The sequence below is a fragment of the Misgurnus anguillicaudatus genome, chromosome 9, assembly GCF_027580225.2.
Source record: "Misgurnus anguillicaudatus chromosome 9, ASM2758022v2, whole genome shotgun sequence".
NCBI classification, from domain to species: domain Eukaryota; kingdom Metazoa; phylum Chordata; class Actinopteri; order Cypriniformes; family Cobitidae; genus Misgurnus; species Misgurnus anguillicaudatus.
In genome coordinates, this window is record NC_073345.2 from 248,731 (window position 1) to 271,020 (window position 22,290).

At 41.9% G+C, this 22,290-nt stretch overlaps 1 protein-coding gene across 7 annotated transcripts in view; it reads right to left on the minus strand.

Annotated features, from left to right (window-relative positions):
- Positions 1-818: 818 nt before the first annotated feature.
- camk2a (calcium/calmodulin-dependent protein kinase II alpha) overlaps positions 819-22,290 on the minus strand; it is a 496,915-nt gene continuing 475,443 nt past the window's right edge. For 6 of the 7 annotated variants that reach the window (XM_073871008.1, XM_073871010.1, XM_073871009.1 and 3 more), the window contains one exon: positions 819-7,575. The gene's annotated coding sequence lies outside the window, so the exon portion shown is untranslated. The remainder of the gene's footprint in view (positions 7,576-22,290) is intronic. The other variant, XM_073871007.1, reaches the window with a different exon arrangement.

Genomic DNA, 22,290 nt, shown 5'->3' on the forward strand with positions numbered 1-22,290 from the left:
AGGATACGTTCCTCCCACGTCCCAATTCAACAAAGCCTCACATCTTTCAAACGTGGTGTTGATATATTTGTCGTTATGAAATGAAACTAAACACACACACAGAACTTTTACAATTATGTTATTGATAATGTTACCACGGACATGCATGTTTTTTTACAAGTTCCTCAGGTCACATGAGCCCTTTTTTGCGAGCAGAGGAGTCGTAGACTCGTAGCTGCATGCGTGATCTGAGTTGCTTGGTTGCATTAGTATTAGCGATTGGAACTGGGAGATTTTGACCAAGTGATTCAAGTGACTCGCACAACCCGAATCATATTAGTGAGTGACTCAGAATAACCCGAATCCTTAAAAAGATCCGGGTTGACCATCACTAGTGGCAAGTAATTCTGATCTTATGAAGCACCTCACATCGTCACATGATGCCACAAAATTAGTGGTTTCTTTTTAGTATCCATTTCATTCATTTAGCAGATTTAATATTGGGGGCATTCAAGTTATTTGCAATATTTGAACGCAATAGTTACTTTCCCTGGTAATTAGTTACTTGTATAATGATATAAGACAGTTACTAACTCAGTTACTATTTGTGAGAAGTAACTAGTAACTATAACTAATTACTTTTTTTAAATAACATTCCCAACACTGCATAATACACACACACATATATGATGTAAACAAAAAACGTTTATTCTGCAAACGATTAGTTGTGATTAGTTGTTATGCAGTCCTAATTAGGTTGTTTGAATTCACATGTCATTGTTGTAAAAACTGCTGTTTGTCAGTAACAAAATGGCATGTCAAAAAATAAAACTACAAGACTTTGTGAAGCACTTTTATTTTGCAAAAAAAAGATTAACTGTGGAAAATACAATTTACAAAGAAAACATCACCCAACTGTATAAAAACAGCATGCCTCAACAAAATACATTTGTCAAAGAACATCAACATTTGCACTGATCCACATCATACTAGAAGACATAAAACACGTTTTCATGCACTTCATTTTTTGCACTTCTAAATGTGGCTTTCTCAAGTTATCAAGTAAAGAAACTAAAACAAATTTGTGAACATAATAAAACACTTGTTCTCCCAAAAATTAAAAAAATTCTGTCATTTACTCACCCTTGTGTTGTTCTAAACCTGCATGAGTTTTTTATTTGGTTACACTTTATTTTGATAGTCCACCCCAGACATTCCACCAACCATAAAAAACTTTGCAACTATATGTCAACTAACTTTCAATAATTTGCAACTATACGTCAACTAACTGTCATTAGAGTATTTGTAGACTGTAAGGGTTAGGGTTAAGGAAGAGGTTTAGGTTACTGGAATAAGTTGACAGGCACCTGCAAAGATACTTATAGACAGTTGAATGTTTGGTGAGATATCACAATAAATTGTTAGTTGATATTAAGGCCCAATCCCAATTCTACCCCTTACCCCTTTCCCCTTCCCCTTTGTTTCGCGCGTTCACGTGAAGGGGTAGGGGTGTCTCAATTCTCTTTTGGCTGAAGGGGAAGGGGTAGGGGTAAGGGCCAGATAGCCCTTCAAACGAAGATTTTTCAGGACCACACTTCAGACGAAGGGGTATGATACATTTCCAATATGGCCCATAAATTTAAGTATTTTTGGACATTAAAAAGTATTTTAATAACAAATAATCACTTGTTTTATTTTGCCTTTAATCTTGTGTTCATGTATGTTCTAAGAAAAAAGATTTGTAAAAATCGCCATGAAAAAAGTTTGCTAATGTTATTGACTTTGTGATAGTTCCACAACATATATTTTTTTAATAATTTCTTGTAATATTAAATTTTATTGTATTATTACATTGGAGCATCTATGACGTAGGAGCTAGCAACGACTTATGATGACGTGTAACGGTCTAGTAGTGGTGTCCCATTTCTTAGGGGAATATTTTCAGCCCTACCCCTTGACACTCTGTTTCAAGGGGCAAGGGGAAGGCGTAGGGGTAAGGGCAAGGGAGAGGGGTATAAAATAGAATTGGGATTGGGCCTAACTCTTTCACCGCCAGCATTTTTCATGATTTTCACAAAAGTTTAATGCCTTCCAGAAAATGCTTCTTTTTAAATATATAAACATTCAATATATGAAATAAAAGAACAGACCCTCTGCTTTCAAAAAAAAAAGGTTTCATCCTACCTGCATGTGTTCTGTTTTTATCACCTCTCAAATATGGGTAGGTTTCATCAAAAACACCAAATTTTGAGCAAAAAGCTGAGATAATTCCATTTTTGTGAAGGACTTTTGATAGAGATCAGATGCAGAGCGATCTTTAAAACATAAACGGACATACAGCTGTTTCCGGTTTTTATAAGTTGCGGAAGAGCGCCACCTGGTGGATAATAGCGGTATTGCAGATTGATGAGATAACTCGTCAATGGCGGGGAAAGAGTTAAGCAGACAGTCTACTAATTCTCTAAAGATTGGTAGTTGATAAGTAGTTGCAAAGTTACTAAAGTTATAGTTAGTAAAATGTCCAAAGTGGACCACCAAAACAAAGTGCTACCTTTTATTTTGATGAACACAAAAGAATAAATGGATAAATAATGGTAATAAATTGATAAATAATGGTAATCACACCTCTGATTCGCTATTCACTTCCATAGCAGGAGAACAAATATTATGAATGTATTGTGATAAATGATAAGGGAGATATTTTGACAAATGATGATAAGCACACAGCTGACGATACCCATTGAATTCCATCGTATTTGTTTTCTACTAAGGAATTCAATGGTTACAATCAGCCGCGCGCCTACCATCATTTATCATTATATATTTTTTGTGTTCATCAAAAAGACATTCCTACAACATTAGGATGAACAACCGATGACAAAATTCAATTTTTTGGGTGAACTATCCCTTTAAGTATTCAATATTGGAAGTCAAAAATGCTTAAAGGAATTTATTGATAATGGCATGTCAATGTTAGCTGTGATTTCTCTAGTCTGTCGTATGATACTATTTATATACAAACAGTGCTAAACCCACCTTTTTTAGATAAAAAGTAAAACCATAAAAAATCATGCATAAAATCATCACATTGTCTTTTTGTAATAACAATAATAACAATTAGCAACAATAGGTAACTTCTAATCAGTTCATACAACAGTACAAATATTTTTAGAACATAATTAATTCATCCATGGTAACAAATATATCACCAACTGCACAAATTAAAGTGTTTCTGGTAAATCTAAGGCCTAGTTCACACTGACACTGGTGTTTTTATAACCAGAGTTTTTCCTTCTGCGGTTTAAAAAAAATCCCCTCCACACATGCTCAGTTTAAAAGAAATCTACGTCTACATGAAAAAGCAAAAACACGCTATCACGCGCTGCCAAGAGCATGCCACACCATCAGGGGGTGATATAACCATAATTGTAAAGCCACGTTGGCCAATCAGAAGCCTTAATCTGAAGCAAAAAAACAAAACAAAACGGTTTTAATGTCTAGACGACAACACTGAACATTTTTGAAAACTCCTGCCAGGCTGAGGATTTTCAGAAACGCTGGTTGCAGTTTCAGTGACCTGATACTGCGTTTCCATGTGGAAGAACAGATGAACTGTGTAAAAAAAGTCAGGGTTTTAAAAATACCCATGTCCGTGTGGACAAGGCCTAAATGTGCATACAAGTTGCAAAGGTAAAACATGTATTGATGTGTTAATATATATATTCTAAGCAGAAGCTTTTTTTCTGCTTGTAACAGTGAAAGACTAAAACAGTTAAACAGCCCAAAACAAAGATAGCTTTAATACAATATCAAAATGGTGAAAATGTGGATCATTTTGATCCTAAATTGGAAATATGGCTACCCTCTTTCTTGACTCATTAATGATAACGTAATGTGCTAAATTGTTCTTATTAATATGAGTTGACTGATTATGTTGGCTTGAGAAAGCCAACATACTGTTGTTGCACTTAAACTTTTTATTATGTTGGCTTGAAAACTTATTTTTATTCTTCTTTTTCTTCAGAGCTACAAATTTCTAACTCTAACTCCTCCTAGAGCTTTCAAGCTACAGCCACCAAACTTTGCACAGACCTTGAGTCTGATCTGACTTGAGTTGCTATATCTTTTCTAAGGGATCAGACTTACGGTTCTCCTAACCCGTCCGATCGAACATCCCAAGAAAGTCCCATAGACTTACATTCATAGAATGTTTAGGCTGAGTGTTTATTTTCAAATTCTAACTGTCAACTCTCATTCATACAAATACATTACATCATCTCTCAAATTCTCTCAGTCTATCTCTGTCTCACAAAACTCACTCAATAGCACAAACACACACAACTACACACACGCACACACAACCACACAGACACACAACCACACACAACCACACACAAACAGACAACTACACACAGACACACAATTACAAACACAAAATTATATATAACATACTGTCACAAAAACACACACACACACACACACACACACACACACACACACACACACACACACACACACACACACACACACACAACTACACACAGACACACAACTACACACAGACACACAATTACACACACAAACACAAAATTATATATAACATACTGTCACAAAAACACAGACATGCACACACACACACACACACACACACAATATTACACACACAAACATACTCACACAAACATAAATGTCCCAACTGCCCCGTCTGCCCCAAATGCATCATCTGCCCAATCTGCCCCATTCTGTCCCAACTGCCCTTCTTGCCCTAAATGCCCCATCTGCCCCAAATGCCCAATTCTGCCACAAATGCCCCCCAAAATGCCCCGTCTGCCCCAAATCCCCAACTGCCCTAAATGCCCCATCTGCCCAATTCTGCCCCAAATGCCCTAACTCGCCTAAATGCCCCATCTGCCCCATTCTGCCCCAACTAACCCATCTGCCCAAACTAACTCAGCTGACCCAACTGCAGCTCCATCTATTATTCTCAGACTAGGCTTTCTCAAGCCATCATAAAGTTTGGCCACAAACTTTAACCTCATCTAGTTACTAAATAACCTATAAAAAAGTACAATTTATGTAATACTTTTCATATTTTCTTTACAAGCATTGCAATCAACAAATACTCTGAATAAATTTAGACATCAAAATATTTCAAGCTATTATGACAAAGATATTTTTAAATATATTAAAAAGTTAAACAAATAATTTAAGATAATTTACTACAACAGATATATTACAAATAGCATTTCTATCACCACTTTGTTTAATTAAAGATGACATTATATAAATATGTTTATGCATTGAGTTAACCATTGATTTTCTAATGTAAATAGTTATTATATATTAAAACATATACCTGACTGCAGACAAAATGGTTTACAAAAACAATATTTTGCCTTTCAGATCAGAAAGCAGTATTGCTCTCCTTAAAGCTGAAGGTTGAATCCTAAATACAAAAGGAAGAGCAAATATACCAGTTATTTCTTCTGGAAGAACTTAATAAAAGTGCTCTAAGCATGTCATACCAAAGTATCAGACTGCAGAGAAAAATATTATACAAAAACAACCCTGATCAAAAGCATCGATTAACCCAAAAACACTGCAAGTCTTAATGAAGTCTGGAAAAGTAGTGGTTCAGTAGACAACCTTGTTCCTATTTCACTTACACTGTAAAAAAATGATGTTTTAATTTTTTACACATTGTGTGTGCATGCCATTCAACATGTTATTTCATATTAAAATAAATAAAAGGGACAACACAAGCTGTGCCAAAAACAGTGATGGGAGCAACGCGCCACAAAGCAACTCCGCCACTGCAACTCCACCACCCCCAGCGGCAACGAGCAAGCAACGAAGAATTTCTTCTATCAAGCAACGCAGTTACAATTACTGAAATTTAAATGAGTTTGTGTCGTCCCTAAACCAGTGCTTCTCAAATAGTGGGGCGGGACCCCCAGGGGGGGCTCGAAGCGACATCAGGGGGGGCGCGCGAGACCCCAGGGAAAATACTTTTTCAGGAAGTGATTTTTAAAGACATTACACCCCAATCACGCTGATAAGCCGCTTGTGTTTTTTATTATTATTTATTGATTATATTTTATTTTTCAGTATCAAATGGTCAAAAAATATTATACTTTAAATTAGGATTGATTTTTTTTTATTTCAGGCAAATTGATGCATTTTAAGTCTTTTCTGTTACAGACTAAAAAACAATGTTAATAAAGTTATTCTTTGTTGTAAGTTGATCGATATTTCTTTTTTTGCGTTTTCTTTTTGTGTTTTCTCAATGTTAATAAGGATACAATGTTTTGCAGATGTGTAATTTTATAGACAAATTATACTATTTACAGTCGCGGCGGAGAGTTTGGGGGGGGGCGCGAAATGTTTACCTCTTCCTGGGGGGGGGGGGGCGTGACAGAAAATAATTGAGAAGCACTGCCCTAAACTAACACACCTTCTGTGTTATTATTCATTGTGCCACCCACCACCGTCCTGCGACATTAGATCAGAAATGTCTTGTCAGCAAGTAACGCGAGTAATGAACTAATTAAAATTTCAGTAATTGTAACTGCGCCACTTGATTAAAAAAAATAATATTTCGTTACATGCTCGCCACCACCAAAAATAGCGGAACCACAGCAACGGAACCACCCTAAAACGCGTCACTCCCATCACTGTTCCCAACACAACCCGTGTTGTCCCCCCAATCTACCCCAACATGAAACAACACGCCAAATGGCACGACCCACACAATGTGCAAAAAATCAACACATCATTTTTTACAGTGTAGTGATATCAATGTGGTTTTGTAAAATCACAAACACAGAATAAACACATTCTTTGGGCTCATTGCAAAAAAGTCCAAATGTACCTAGAGACAAATTTAACAGTTAAACATTACATTTAGGCATTTAGCTGACGCTTTAATCCAATTATTAGGAAACAATCAAGCAACATAACGGTATAAATGTGTATTTTAAAACTAGCACTTAATTTCAAATGCATGAAAATTAAAACATTTAAGACACTTTTTAAGGCATGAAAAGAGAGACTAAAGAGTTTATTGTGTGTACTGGACCGAAAAAAGATTGAATTTAAACAAATCAGACATTTTTTATTTGCTTTGAATCACTGGTAAAAATCTGCTGTAACTGTTCCATCCCTAAATTTCTAATTTGTGCTATAATATCAAAAAAAATTAACCATATTATTTATGTTAAAAAATGGCAAGTCATTTTGTTAACATATTCAAGATACTCGAAAAAACTAATTGCATTATAGACAATACAGCCTCCCTCAGTGTCACGATCCATCAGCACCATCGCTGACAAAAAACCATCATGCCACACAGGGCAAAGAAATATCTTTGCCCTGTGTGGCATGATGGCCCCCCATCAGCGATAGCACTGATGGACCACAACACTGAAGGAAACTGTATTGTCCACAATACAATAGTTTATCTATAAAGAAATGTGAGCAAAATGGAATAAATGATAATGTGAATGTCAGGATTAAGCAGAGGAGCAAAGACGTTCAAATAAACATGAAAAGCTGGAATTTGTATGTCCTCAAGCAGGTGATGTTTCAACTTCTTATCTGTAAAAAAAAAAGTCGGTAGAGGCTATTTAATACAGTCAGAATAACAGTATTAAAATTATAAACAACTTTACATAAAATTTTGTTACATTTTATTTCTTTGTTAAATCTGCTTTGCATATTGTCAGATATTTGTCCACTGTTGAATATGTGTGGAAATATTTTTTTATTCTATATTCTTCTTTATTCTTTTTTTATATTACCCTTTAGTTTTGGGTTAGGGTTGTTGGATAATATTCTTCTTGCATTTAGTGTAAAATGTTTATTTCATACAGGCCCTTTGATAGGTAGATATTTCCATTCATCAAGCCTGAGATTGGGTATCTTGGGGATTAAAAGGTTTTTGACCACTGGTCTAGCCCATTGGATAAATTGAGACATAGCCTTAGACAGTAAATGTGATGTTTAAATGAGTCTGAGGTTTTCAGCACAACCATGTAAAGCTTTTAAGCAAAATCTTAAAATTAAATATTGATTAAAAATAAGTAACATTTTAAGAAAAAGCTAATAAATTAAGTATAACCAATGTAAAAATATCAGCATGTTATACACAGACTTAAATAAAATAGGTGACATTTAAATGAATTGTCTTCTTATTATGTTATTTTGTCTTCTGATTTCTTAATTTTATTATTATTATATTATTTGTGGAATGTTGTTGTTCTTTTATTCCGTGAGATGAGGGCACGAAACGTTTATTCAATCAACGCACCCACTCAGTTTTGTTTGGGCAGCTTTAAAGTGCAACATAATTCAGTGTGCAGTCTATGCCCAAGCACCAGTCTTCTAAACAATGGTAACTACAAAACTCAAAAGAAGAAACAGAAATTCTTCCAAATCTCGAAGACAAACGAACATTAAACACTACGAAGTCTTTCTTTTTAGTTAAAAACACATCAAATAGTTTAAATTAAATTATACTCTCCAAATGCAGTCCCATGCAAAGCATGCTGGGAACTATTGATAGTTAAAAATATAGGAATTTATTACTTGGTCACAACCCCCTGTGCTGATAGTGATCAAAGACTATTGTCACAGCTGTTTATCCAATATAGTGGGGGTTAAAGGTGGCCTTCTGATTGATCAGTTTGAATGTATTATGTTGGGTTTGGTCAAGTACATTGGGGGTTAAAGGTGATCTTCTGATTGGTCAGTTTGTGTTATGAGGGTGAAGGATGAACCCAAATGCAGACAGCAGTGGATGAACAAAAGACTTTAATATGTAATAAACAGAAAACAAAACCCACGAGGGGGCAAAACAATATAAACAGGAAGACTTAAGAACACTAAACTAGACAGGACTAAACTGTGACACTAAACTGGATACACTTAACAATAAACTAGACAAAACACTTGATATATAAACACTAGCAGGGCCGTGCACAGGGGGGTGGCCCGGTGGCTAGAGCAACTGCCCTTCTGCCCTAATCGGCTGAGGTGCCCCTCTCACCAACCCCAGTCAAAGTGTTCTGTTACCGCTCGTCTAAAGATCCACTGTTTCTGGTAATCCACTTCGTGATTTCCCGCCCGCCCCACAGCATCTCTCACATTCTGTGTCCACTCTTTGAAGGGCGAAGACGACAGTTTGTTGTATTAACAAGTAGATTCATTACATTACCTCAGTTGTTGAGCTGTTCAATTAGTAATTTGGTAGTTTGAAGCTGAGAGAGGTCGTGTTCTATATTTATTTTTGCTTGCTTGTGTTCACTACTTAAGTTTCTCGTTATCTTTTAGCTTTAATCACATCACAAGAATACAACTTTTGTCATGTCGAGATCACGAGAAAACAAGCTGCTGTTTTCTCGTGATCACAACATAACAAAAGTTGTATTCTTGTGATGTGATTAAAGCTTACGTGTACTCAATAGAACATAATTTTTAGACAGCAAAAGCATATTTAGCAAATTAGCATGGATGAACAAATGAGATTTTACTTCAGGGGTTCGCTCAAGATGAAACAGATTTACCAATAATTGACCATTTGATAGCGCGGTGAATTTAGGGACCGTCTCTAAAGTACTCCACTCACGTTTCTACTTTAAACAGCATTAAAATGGAATAACTTAAAGTCAACAAACAGCCACAAAACCAACTGCAAAGTGTTCGTGGTTGTCAACTATAATGCACACTTTTTAGATGTTTTATATTTATTGAAGTAAACTGCTTAATACTATAGAAGATAGAAACGTGTACAGTGCACTTTAGAGATGGTCCCTAAATTCACGAACATCAAACTTTATTTATTTATTAAGTCTATCGACAATTAGCCACGCGCGGCAACGGCGAAGACTCCACTTCAAAATAAATGAAATATTATGGACAGAAAATTACATTATGGCATTTGGATTTTTATTTCTGGATAGCTAGAAAACAACTTTTGTTATCTCTAGATCATGAGAAAACAACCACTAAAAATAAAAATATGGATGACCTCTCTCGGCTTTCCTATATTTTTGTATTTCTGTGGATGATTTGCTCTCTGTCTTCTTAAAGTGCTAACAACTTAGCAAACATTTTTAGAATTACAGTGATTGTCTAATGAGTACCCGATGAGATCTAATATAAATAACACCAAATTTGCTGTTGTTGGCACACTTTGTCGACAAAAAATAAAAAACAATGTTTTTAATAAAAAGACAGAGTTGGAAGGGAGGCTGCAAAAGCTGTTCAAAATTGCAAACATGGATTCAAAGCTGCAGCATGTAAATCATATAGAATATTAAGAAGTTTTGTCACACTCTAAATCTTGTTATAAAGTCTATTTTCCATTATAATCACTTATATTATTTGATACTAATCTATAACACATTATATTGTTAAAACCATATAAATTGTGCCCCCCTTGCCCCCTTTTTGGTTTGGGCCACTGCCCCTCAAAATGTCTGTGCACGGCCCTGAACACTAGACTTGACTTTCAAACAGAGTACTCACAGGTAATAGGAACAATGCACAAGCACAGGACAATGAAAACAAGAGGATTAAATAGGGGAACAAATCAAGAGGGGACAGGTGATATAAATCAAACAATAATGAGGAGGATGACAAGGGAGCGGGGTAAAATAGACAAGACACAGGGAACACGTGGTCTAGTAAACCAATACTAAGACCACGTGAACCCACACAAAACATGGGTCTGTCATGATTCTGCCACAAGACTAGATTAAACAAAGGACAAGATGGCAGAACCATGACAGAATCCCCCCCTAAAGGAGCGGCTTCCAGAAGCTCCCCAGGGGAACACTAGACACGGGACAAGACAGACTGACAGATAGACAGACACCAAGAAAACATGACAAATATACATAGGGGCAGACAAGAAAAAATTACAAGAGGGTTGGGGTGACATAGTAAAAACAACAAACAAGGGAGGGGGGGCGGAGGCAAAACAGAGTTCATGTGAGGAAGTCCAGGTAGGGTGGAGCTGGGTGGGCAAGGGGTCTTGGGTTCAGGGGTAGTGGAGGGCTTGGGACGAGGAGTCCGGGCAGGCTTGGTGGGGATCTTGGAGGGAACAGGTTTGGCTGGGGAAGCAGACTAAGTAAGGGGTACAAAAGGAGGCAAGGTAGGGTTCCAGGGCGTGGAAGGGGTAGACAAGGGAGCAGATGGGGGCGAGCCAGGAATCACAGGGTAGGAGAGAGAGTCAAGGGAGGACATGGAGACAGTAGCAGGGGACCAGGCAGACGAACAGGATGACAGTGCTGGGGAGGAAGCAACAGAAGGAGCTGGAGAGACAGGGGGCGCTGCGTCCGGCAGCGGAGACGAGACAGGAACAGAGACAGGGGGCGCTGTGTCCGGCAGCGGAGACGAGACAGTGACAGGGGGCGCTGCGTCCGGCAGCGGAGACAAGACAGTGACAGTGTCAGTGACAGGGGGAGCTGCGTCCGGCAGCGGAGACGAGAAAGGGACAGTGTCAGTGACAGGGGGCGCTGCGTCCGGCAGCGGAGACGAGACAGGGACAGTGTCAGTGACAGGGGGCGCTGCGTCCGGCAGCGGAGACGAGACAGTGACCGTGACAGGGGGCGCTGCGACCGGCAGCGGAGACAAGACAAGGACCGTGACGGGGCGCTGCGTCCGGCAGCGGAGACAAAACAGAGACCGTGACAGGGGGCGCTGCAGGTGGCTGCGCAGACGGCTGGGGCTGCAGCGGTGGCTGCACAGACAGCAGGGGCTGCAGCGGTGGCTGCGCAGACAGCAGGGGCTGCACGGGTGGCTGCGCAGACGGCAGGCAAGATCTGTGGAGGACCCCTCGGATGGCGACTCCCACGAAACCCTCCTCTCACGCTTTCCACGAAGCGACATGGCTGCGGAGAAGCTCTCAGGGCCAAAGGAGGAAGACTCGGGTCGCCGACCACAATACCTCCGATGGCTCGATCCTCCGGGATAGCAGACAAAGGGATGGGACCAGCGGTTCTGGCTGGCTCCCTCCTAGAATTGACCCCGGGTCCCAACAGAAGGGGATCGTACCAGGTGGGACCCGGTTCAAGAAACACAGAAAAACTGCGTCCTCTCCTCGCACAGCGCCGGTACATACAGTCCGCTGGGTTCTTTACTGGTTTGTTCATTCTGTTATGAGGGTGAAGGATGAACCCAAATGCAGACAGCGGTGGATGAACAAAAGACTTTTAATATATAATAAACAGAAAACAAAACCCACGAGGAGGCAAAACAATATAAACAGGAAGACTTAAGAACACTAAACTAGACAGGACTAAACTGTGACACTAAACTGGATACACTTAACAATAAACTAGACAAAACACTTGATATATAAACACTAGACTTGACTTTCAAACAGAGTACTCACAGGAAATAGGAGCAATGCACAAGCACAGGACAATGAAAACAAGAGGATTAAATAGGGGAACAAATCAAGAGGGGAACAGGTGATTTATTTACGTTTATTTTAGTAGGGACAGATACAAAGAAGAGACATAAATACACTGTAAACAGTCATTTGATGTATGTATCATAGTGTTTTTAGTGATATAAATCAAACAATAATGAGGAGGATGACAAGGGAGCAGGGTAAAAAAGACAAGACACAGGGAACACGTGGTCTAGTAAACCAATACTAAGACCACGTGAACCCACACAAAACATGGGTCTGTCATGATTCTGCCACAAGACTAGATTAAACAAAGCACAAGATGGCAGAACCATGACAGTTTGAATGTATCATGTTAGGTTTAGTCACATGGTCAAGAGATAAAGGATAAAGGTCAAGGTTTTTATGAGCTCTGGGCTTTTGCATTTTGGCTTTTGCCTTTGGCTTTTTGCCTTTTGCATTGGCCTTTTTCCCTTCCTTTTCTTCTTCACCTGAGTTCTTGGGTTTAGGCCTTTAGGCGGAGATTCCAGTTCTTAAGTGTGAATTTCTTTCTTCTAAACTTTCTTTCTTCTTTCTCTGCTCTCTATACTATCAGGTAACATCTCACATACATTGGAATCAGTTAATTGTGCTACGTATTATTGACCATTTCATGCATTTATAGTGTAACCATTTCAATTGTAACTTTAAGTCAGAACTGTTTATTAAACCTTTTCATTTACAAATCTGTTGTTTAGTTTTGATTTAGTGTTAATACTTAAACGCTACATATTGCAATTCAATATTTTTATATTCTAGCAATGTCTCCCACATATAACATCTCGGTTATGTATGTAACCCACGTTCCCTGAAGGAAAGGAACGGAGACGTCACATTGTAACTGACGAATTGGGATCTCGCTTATAGAGACCAATCTGCTTCGTTTACTACTAAAACGGCAATGAACTTGGCATTGAGATATTTGCATAATGCTGGCGCCGCCACAGGTGCAAATATGGAAATTAGCTTCATTTCGCTGAGAAAGCCGGAAAGTGTGACCGGCCGTAAACAGCAGGGAGCAGCCCTGTGGCGACGGGACGTCTCCGTTCCCTTCCTTCAGGGAACGTGGGTTACATACGTAAACGAGACGTTCCCTTTCAGTCGGTCACTACGACGTCACGTCGTGACCGACGAATTGGGAATCCCTACCAAATCCCTACCAAAACGCTGTCTGCATAAAGCCCTCCGGTTCCACTTAAGGAGATGGAGAATAGGATTTTAGGCAAAAGGCCGGGCACTAGATGTTCCTTTAACCCCACAGTAGTGCCAGCGACTGGGAAGCGCCCTATCGGAGCGGGATAGGAACGCTGCAGAAGCCACCGCCCCGTTAAGGGCTGATGGTGGGCGAAAGTCAACCATAGTTGAGGTAAAAAGACAGCCGTGGCTGTGTAAGCAGAGCAGGGCTCTGCTGAGGGAAACGTGGGCTAGTAGGATTAACCCCACGGAAAAATACTCACAAAGGAACCCGGTGGGAGGCAATGTGGATGCCGAGCCAAACACATAGGTTTGCGAGGATGCAGCTAGTGAGAGGCTGACAGCGGATGCTCTGCAACATCAGGCTGCCAGGGCAGCGGAGAAAAGTCAATCAAACCATTACGCATTTTGACTGGATGGCCTTCCATACTGACAGTTATTGTGTAGCGTCAGCCGGAGGCTGCAAGCCGACATGCAAGCCGGTGCTCAGTGATCTCCCAGATAAGAAGAGAACGTGAGAGGAGACCGGCTCTACAGGAACACTGTAAAACCTAATGAACGTGTTAGGTGTCGCCCAACCAGCAGCTCTGCAGATGTGTGTAGCAAGGAACCACGAGCGAGTGCCCAAGATGAGGCAACACTTCTAGTGGAGTGAGCTCTCAATTTAAATGGACATGGGGTGCCCTGCAGATTATAAGCAAGGGCGATCGTGTCTACAATCCAATGAGACATCCTCTGCTTAGTGACAGCTTTCCCTCTCTGCTGACCACCGTAACAACAAAGAGCTGGTCTGAGGTCCTGAGGCTTTGTGTGCGATCCACGCAGAGGCGCACTGCGCGCACGGGACACAACAAAGCAATGGCTGGGTCTGCCTCCTCCGGGAGCAGCGCTTGCAAGCTCACCACCCGATCTCCGAAGGGAGTGGTGGGAACTTTGGGCACGTAGCCTGGTCTGGGTCTGAGTGTTACGCTCGAGACAGCAGGGCCAAACTGAAGGCACGAATCATCGATGGAGAATGTATGGAGGTCACCTACCCTCTTAACGGAGGCCAATGCGAGCAGGGTCAGAGATTTCATTGACCAAAAACTCCAGACTCACAGACTGCAAAGTCTCGAACGGGGGTCCCCGCAGGGCCCTCAGCACCACGGACAGGTCCCAAGGAGGAACAGAGGGAGGGCACGAAGGATGCAGCCCTCGTGCGCCTCCCAGAAATACAATAACTAAATCGTGCTGGCCAACCAATCTGCCGTTTATTAAAGAGTGATGTGCAGATATAACGGCGACGTCAACTTTAATGGTGGAGGGTCACAGCCTACCATCTAACCGGTAAGGTATGAAAGCATGACATTAATGGGGCGTTCTCGGGGCACCAATCGGTGAAAAGGTTCCATTTAAGCGCGTACGCGTGTTTAGTAGATGGCGCTCGCGTTGCGGCGATGGGGTTAGATACCGCTTGCGATAAATCACCTAAACCTTGTGCGCGCTCAACGACTACATGGAGATCCCACAGGTCAGGGCGCGGGTGCCATAATGTGCCCCCTCCTTGAGAAAGAAGGTCCTTCCACAAGGGAATTCGCCAGGGAGGGGCTGTCGCGAGGAGCATCAGTTCTGGAAACCAATTCCTGGTTATCAAAGGACAACATAGGATCAAAGACAACATCAAAGGCTACTTACAGGCTGTGAATCATAAGCAGGCGGAATTATATTATAATGTGCATTAAGTCCACGCCAACTAGTTAACTGTTGCCTACAATCCTTGCATTCATTGTAGTCTAAGAAAAGAGATTTCAGTTGGAGATGATAACTTGCATCATTGTAGACTTTGAGATTTGTAACTTTGCATATCATTAACATGTGCCCTACTTACACGCCAAAAGAAATTTAAAATCATGAAAAGGAAAATAGTGGCCTTTAAGACTAATGGATCGCATGGTGCTCTGTATGCATACGTTGTTGGATGACTGATTATTATGGGAGAACCGGGGCGAAAGTAACGCTTGACAAAAGTAACAATGCGATTTTCTCAGGACCCGATTACATTTGCATTCCAAACTATGACCGCATCTTTAGAGTGCAACCCTTGACAGGGCTGACAAATATCGCGTTATTTCGTTTTGCGCATAGGTCCAGAAAGCTGTTTTTAATCACGATAAGTACATTCCTGAAGCAGTATTTTTTTCTTATAAAGCTTTGTGTTTCTATGGTTCATGTAGTAGGGGAGACCGGGGTTGGTTGTCACAATTTTTACTCATGCATGAATTGCTCATCTTCAAAAAATCTTTCAACAGTAATTCCTACATGAAATAAAAACTTGGGGTCTTGGCTTTACATGTGTATACTTTTTACTTTTAGAATGTATTGCCCTCTCCGCTCAGGAGAGCAGACGACCGTCACCCTCAGCGGGCTCAGGTCAGTGTTACACACACACGCACACTGTAGATGTTTGTGCTCGCAAGGCACACGCACAGGCAGTAACACCTGCCCCGCTCGGCTGCCCCACCATGGGTACTTCGGTAGTGCTGTTAATTCCCCTCGTACGGTCCCTGGGTGCTTGGCTTCAGTTCCCAGCACATCTCGTTGGGTTTTACGCACGATCCGCTCCGGTTACGAAATACAATTTACCGGCACACCCCCAAATTCTCGGGCATCCGTTTCACTACAGTGAAAGCATCTGATGAACATGTACTGCGTGCAAAAGTTTCTGTCCTGCTAGCGAAAGACGTATCGAGCCGGTCCCTCTTACTGAGATGATAATAGGGTTTTTCCAGCCTTTATCTCATAGTACCCAAATTACGCAGTGGATTACGACCGATTTGATTTACGCACCGTCTCTCCAATGAGATCCTTCAGGATGATAACGCCGAAGCACATATTTCAATGTTCAGATCGGTTTGCAGCCTTAGACCTGTAGACGTGTACTTCATTTGTCCATCTCCCCTCCCCACAGGCCGTTTCTTCACTCTGCGTTCGTGGGGAGGGCATATCAATACAAAGTACCAGCATTCGAGCTGTCTCTCTCTCCCTGTGTCTCTATGAAAGTGTTAGAGACGGCATTAAAGTCCCAGAGAGAGAGCGGTGTTCGCATTCTGCTTATATTTACTTCGGCTTATAATAGCTTGTTCTCGGAAGACGCTGCACGAACACAAAGACTTAATGCTTCGGCATCTCGCTCATTGTAGTCTTCTGGTCAACTGGGAAAAGAGCAACTTTGCTCCGTGCAGACGATCTTTTTCTAGGTGTGGAACTAGACTCAATAATTTTATCGGTGTGTTTAACAGAAGCGCACATCCAGTCAATTCTGACTTGCCTCGGTTCATTTCGAGGGAAGAATGCGTTCCCTCTGAAACATTTTCAGAAACTCCTGGGGCATATGGCAGCAGCTGCCGCTGTGACACCGCTCGGGCTGCTCTATTTGAGACCGCTTCAGCGTTGGCTTTACAATCGAGTCCCGAGGAGAGGGTGGCGCACCGGCATACACCGTGTAACCATTACACCTGCGTGTCATTTCAATTTCACCCCGTGGTCAGACCCAGCATTTCTGAGGGCAAGATATGCCCCTGAGACAGGTCTCCTGGCATTCTGTAGCACATACGATGCCCCCAGCACGGGGTGAATAGCCACGTATGACGGGCTTGCAGTCTCAGGGGTGTGCCTAGCACCCCAACTGACGCGAGCGGTGGGCTGTATATCTGGGACTCGTACGCTCCGCAACGGAGATGCAAGGGAAGGATGTATTCGTCCGCACTGACAACATTGCGACTGTTGCGTCTATCAACCGTCAAGGCGGTTTTTGCGCTCTCGTCACCTGTCGCATCTCGCTCGTCATCTCCTCTTTTGGAGTCAGAAGCATCTGAGGTCCCTTCATGCCATTTTCATTCCGGGTTCGCTCAACACAGCGGCAGACGCGCTTTCCCGAGCTGCGCGCCCCCGGCGAATGGCGACTCCACCCCCAGACAGTCCAGCTAATTTGGAAGAAGTTCGGTCGTGCGCAGATAGATCTGTTTGCGTCGCCGGACAATACCCACTGTCGCCTATTTTATTCACTAACCGAGGGCAGCCTCGGCGTGGATGCGCTGGCACACAGCTGGCCGCGGGGATGCGGAAATATGCGTTCCCTCCAGAGAGCTTAATCGCACAGACTCTGTGCAAAGTCATGCAGGACGAGGAGAGCCTTCTCTGGTCGCGCCTTACTGGACGACCAGGAATTGGTTCCAGAACTGTTGCCCCTTTCGACAGCCCCTCCCTGACGGATTCCCTGGCACGTTGGCACCCGTCCCTCTGACCTGTGGTATCTCCACTTTGGTCGCTGAGCGCGCGGTAGGTTTAGGTGATTTATCGCAACGTATCTAACACCATCTCTGCAGCGCGAGCGCCGTCTAATAGACACGCATAAATGCTTAAATAACCTGTTCGTTGTCTGGTGCCCTTCGCAACGCGAAGACCCACAAGAATGCCCCATTTATATCGTGCTCTTATACCTTAAACACCGGTTGGAGCGTAGGCTGTCACCCTCCACCATTAAAGTTGATATTGCCGCCACATCTGCGCATCACTCTCTAATAAACGGCAGATTGGTCGGCCAGGACGATTTAGTTATTAGGTTTTTAAGAGGTGCTCGAAGGCTGAACCATTCGCGCCCTCCCTCTATTCCTCCTTGGGACCTGTCCATGGTGCTGAAAAGCCCTGCAGGGACCTCCATTCGAGCCTCTGCAGTCTGTGAATCTGAAGTTTTACCAATGAAAGCTCTGACCCTGCTCGCATTGGCCTCCGTTAGGCGGGTAGGGGATCTACATGCATGCTCCATCGACGATTAGTGCATTCATTTGGTCCTGCTGTCTCAAGCGTAACACTCAGACCCAGACCAGGCTACGTGCCCAAAGTTCCCACCACTCCCTTTAGAGATCAGATGGTGAGCTTGCAAGCGCAGACCCAACCATGGCTTTGTTGGGCCCCATACGCGCACTGCGACTCTAAGTGGTTCGCATGCAAAGCCTCAGGACCTCAGACCAGCTCTTTGTCTGTTATGGTGGTCATCAGAGAGGGAAAGCTGTCACTAAGCAGAGGATGTCTCATTGGATAGTTGATACTATCTGGCTTACAATCTGCAGGGCATTCCTTGTCCATTTAATTTGAGAGCGCTCTCCACTAGGAGTGTTGCCTCATCTTGGGCTCTCGCTCGTGGTTCCTCGCTAACAGACACCTGCAGAGCTGCTGGTTGGGCGACATCTATATGTTCATTAGATTTTACAGTGTTCATGCACGGCCTTAATCCTATTTCTCCATCTCCTTAAAGGCGGAGTCCACGATGTTTGAAAAACGCTTTGGAATAAGAGACGGGCCGACTACCAAAACACACTTATAGCCAATCAGCAGTAAGGAGCGTGTCTACTAACCGACATCCTTGTCGGGTTGTGTATGTGTGGGGCGGGTCTATCAACAGAAGGTCCAGATTCTATTGGGGTAGGGGCGTGTTTGTTTAGGTGATTTCAAATATCAACATTGGCTTTCAAACATCGTGGGCTCCGCCTTTAAGTGGAATTGGAGGGCTTTTTGCAGACACTGGAAGAGGTCAGCTCCTAGTGGCGTTTTGGTATGGATTCCCAATTCGTCGGTCACAACGTGACGTCGTAGTGACCGACTGAAAGGGAACGTCTCGGCCACAGATGCAACCCTCGTTCCCCGAAGGAGGGAACGGAGACGTCACGTCCCATCGCCACAGGTGCTGCTCCCTGCTGTCACGGCCGGTCACATTCTTCCGGCTTTCTCAGCGAAAAAAAGCTAATTTCCATATTTGCACCCGCTGCTTATATACGCACCTGGCGGGGCGGTGCCAGCATTAAGCAAATACCTCAATGCCAAGTTCATTGGCGTTTTAGTAGTTATCAAAGCCGATTGGTCCCTCTAAGCGAGTTCCCAATTCGTCGGTCACGACGTGACGTCTTCATTCCCTCCTGCAGAGAACGAGGGTTACATCCGTTACCGAGACGTTATTTAGTGCTCTAACAAATCTATCTTGTTCTGTTGTAACATTTCACTTCCTATGTTCAAAGTGAATTACATGTGTTTTAAATCCAAGTCATGTAAATTTATTAAATTCAGTTTTTTTAAATTTGGTTGGTTCTTTGCACATGTGCGCAAATGCACATTTTCCCTGGCGCTAAAAGGAGTTTCCAGTCAGGTTCACAGGGGAGTTTTGCTTAGGCGGTCTTTTTGCATAGTAAGTAATATAAACAGTGTATTTTAAGTTTATAAAAATATTCACTGTAATAAAAGGTGCTATAAGATAGCACCTCCAGGCATCGGCTGTTCCAGTTTAACGTCAGAATTACCACAGACAGTCTTTCAGGAATCTGCCGGCTTCTAATTTGGTTAAACATGAGATATAAATATATAAATCGTTTTGGACGGGTAATATTTTATCATCTTAATTCTTATTATCTTATTATTTGTTCTAAAGCAGTTTGTTTTGGCGGTGGTTAAGTTAAGGTAAGTTAACTTAGTGCAACTTGTCGGTCGAGTCATAGATATGTATAAAGGCTAGATGTCTCGCCCGTGCTGCTGGCCAATTAAGTGGAACGTCCGCATTTGACGGCCATCTTATCACAGTGCGCTTGCTCACTCGTAGCATTGAGTTTTAATGGTGCAGGTACATTTAAATGACCATTACTTGCTTATTTTTTTTTACAGATTTTCAAACGGTTTGGTTTGTTAGAAACGTCAAAGATGTACCTATGACACTGCATACTTATACAAAAAACATGAAACATGTTAAAGCTTCCAGAATTATAGCCGCGTTAATAACTTTGTAAGAAACCAAACCATTTGAAAATTGGTAGAAAATTGAGCAAGTTATAGCATTGAGTTTAATGGTGCAGGTACTTTTAAATGACCATGAGTGAGCGAGCTGTCTGAGGTAAGATGGCCGCCAGGTGATGATGTTAGAGACTCCGCCATAACACATCTAGCCTTTATACATATGGGAGGAAGGCACCAAAATGTGGTGGTGTAAATAGGAGGACGATTTAATGTCAAGAAAATTCACAGTTTATTTTAGTTCATGTCTCAGAATATATGTTTTGTGTGTAATTCTGCAGTTATAATACAATAACATTGTTGGAAATTGTTGTTTTTTTTTATTGCAAATGTGTTGAATCTGCTAATGTAACTACAACCGCTGGTGATCGAGAAAAGTAGGGGTGGCCGGGGGAGAATTCATTCCTGACAGCTCTTTATAGATTGAACTAATAATCAAATATTTAATATTTACAGTGATGTGATGTCAATATAAATAGAGAGGCCATCATCAGAGCTCTATGTATCTAACTTATTTTGGTGAGGAGATCCCTGGTGAAGGAACACACATACACAGTGCCCTTCATAAATGTTGGGATATGTTATTATATATGTAAAAATGTATTTTAGTTATTTAATGAACATTTGCTAAAACATGCACACTCTCAGTTTTATTTTTAGAGGGTATTCACGTCCAATTTGTCCAAATGTAAATGGTCCAAATGTAATGGGACAGTTCGCTTAAAAGCTGTTTTATAGACATGAATTTTGAACATGATGTGGGTTCACAGCCACAGCGTCCAAATGCAAAACTAAGAATCAACTCCAGACCATAAAATTGCTTAATTTATGAGGAAATTCATGTCCATTAAATAGCTTTTAAGTCAACTGTTCCATTACATTTGGCCCCTTTAAATGACTGTAATTCCTAAATCCTAAAGACAAATTGGAATTTTTGAATACCCTCTACATAAAGCTCAGAGTGTGCACTCTGTCCCAATATTTATGGAGGGCACTGTATAATATATGGGGGACAGGGGTGTTATGGTTTTTGTAATTACCTGTAGACTTGTTATGAATCAGAACAATCTCTAATAACAGCTTATTTTTATTTAAATGTAGGACATTCAACAAAATGACTTCTTAAAAAGACCTGGAAAACATCACCATGTGTAATCAAAAAGAAGGGTGTTCTTGGAGACTATAACGATATTGGAATCGTTGTTGAAGTAATGATTCTTGAGCAGCTCAAATCTGTGGCACAAGCCTGTGCATTGATGTTGGGTACTGTGACGAGACTGACAGGTTAGGTTCCATTTGCAACTCTTTATTGATGTAAGTAAACAGCAAACAGTAGTGAACAAAGGGCACATCCAAGTAATCATAAACGTTAAACAGACCAGGTTCGGGGCAGGTGGCTATCAATCATAAACGGGAATCAGTCCAAGATCGGGGCAGGCAGAAAGCAGTCGTAATCGTAATACAGTCCAGGTCCGGGGCAGGCGGCAAGAATCAAAACACCAAGAGACAGTCCAAAGTAACACTGGGAAATCAAACACGGGTATACACAAGGAAAACGCTCAGAAATGCTGCTAGGGCAAACAAGACTTCGCAAAGTACAAGTGGCAGAGTCCCAGGTTAAATAGACCCGCTGATACGCTGCAGCTGATGTGTAATCAGCGGGTCACAGTGCATGATGGGGAATGTAGTCAATATTCGGGTGAATGGGAAGTACCGGGAGCGTTGGCGCTGACATCCGTCACAGAGCCCCCCCCCCCCCCGCGAGCGGCTCCAGACGCGGGAAGTGTTCTTTCGAGGACGACCTCTGGGACGAGGGGCAGGTTTATCCGGGTGTAGTCTGTGAAATT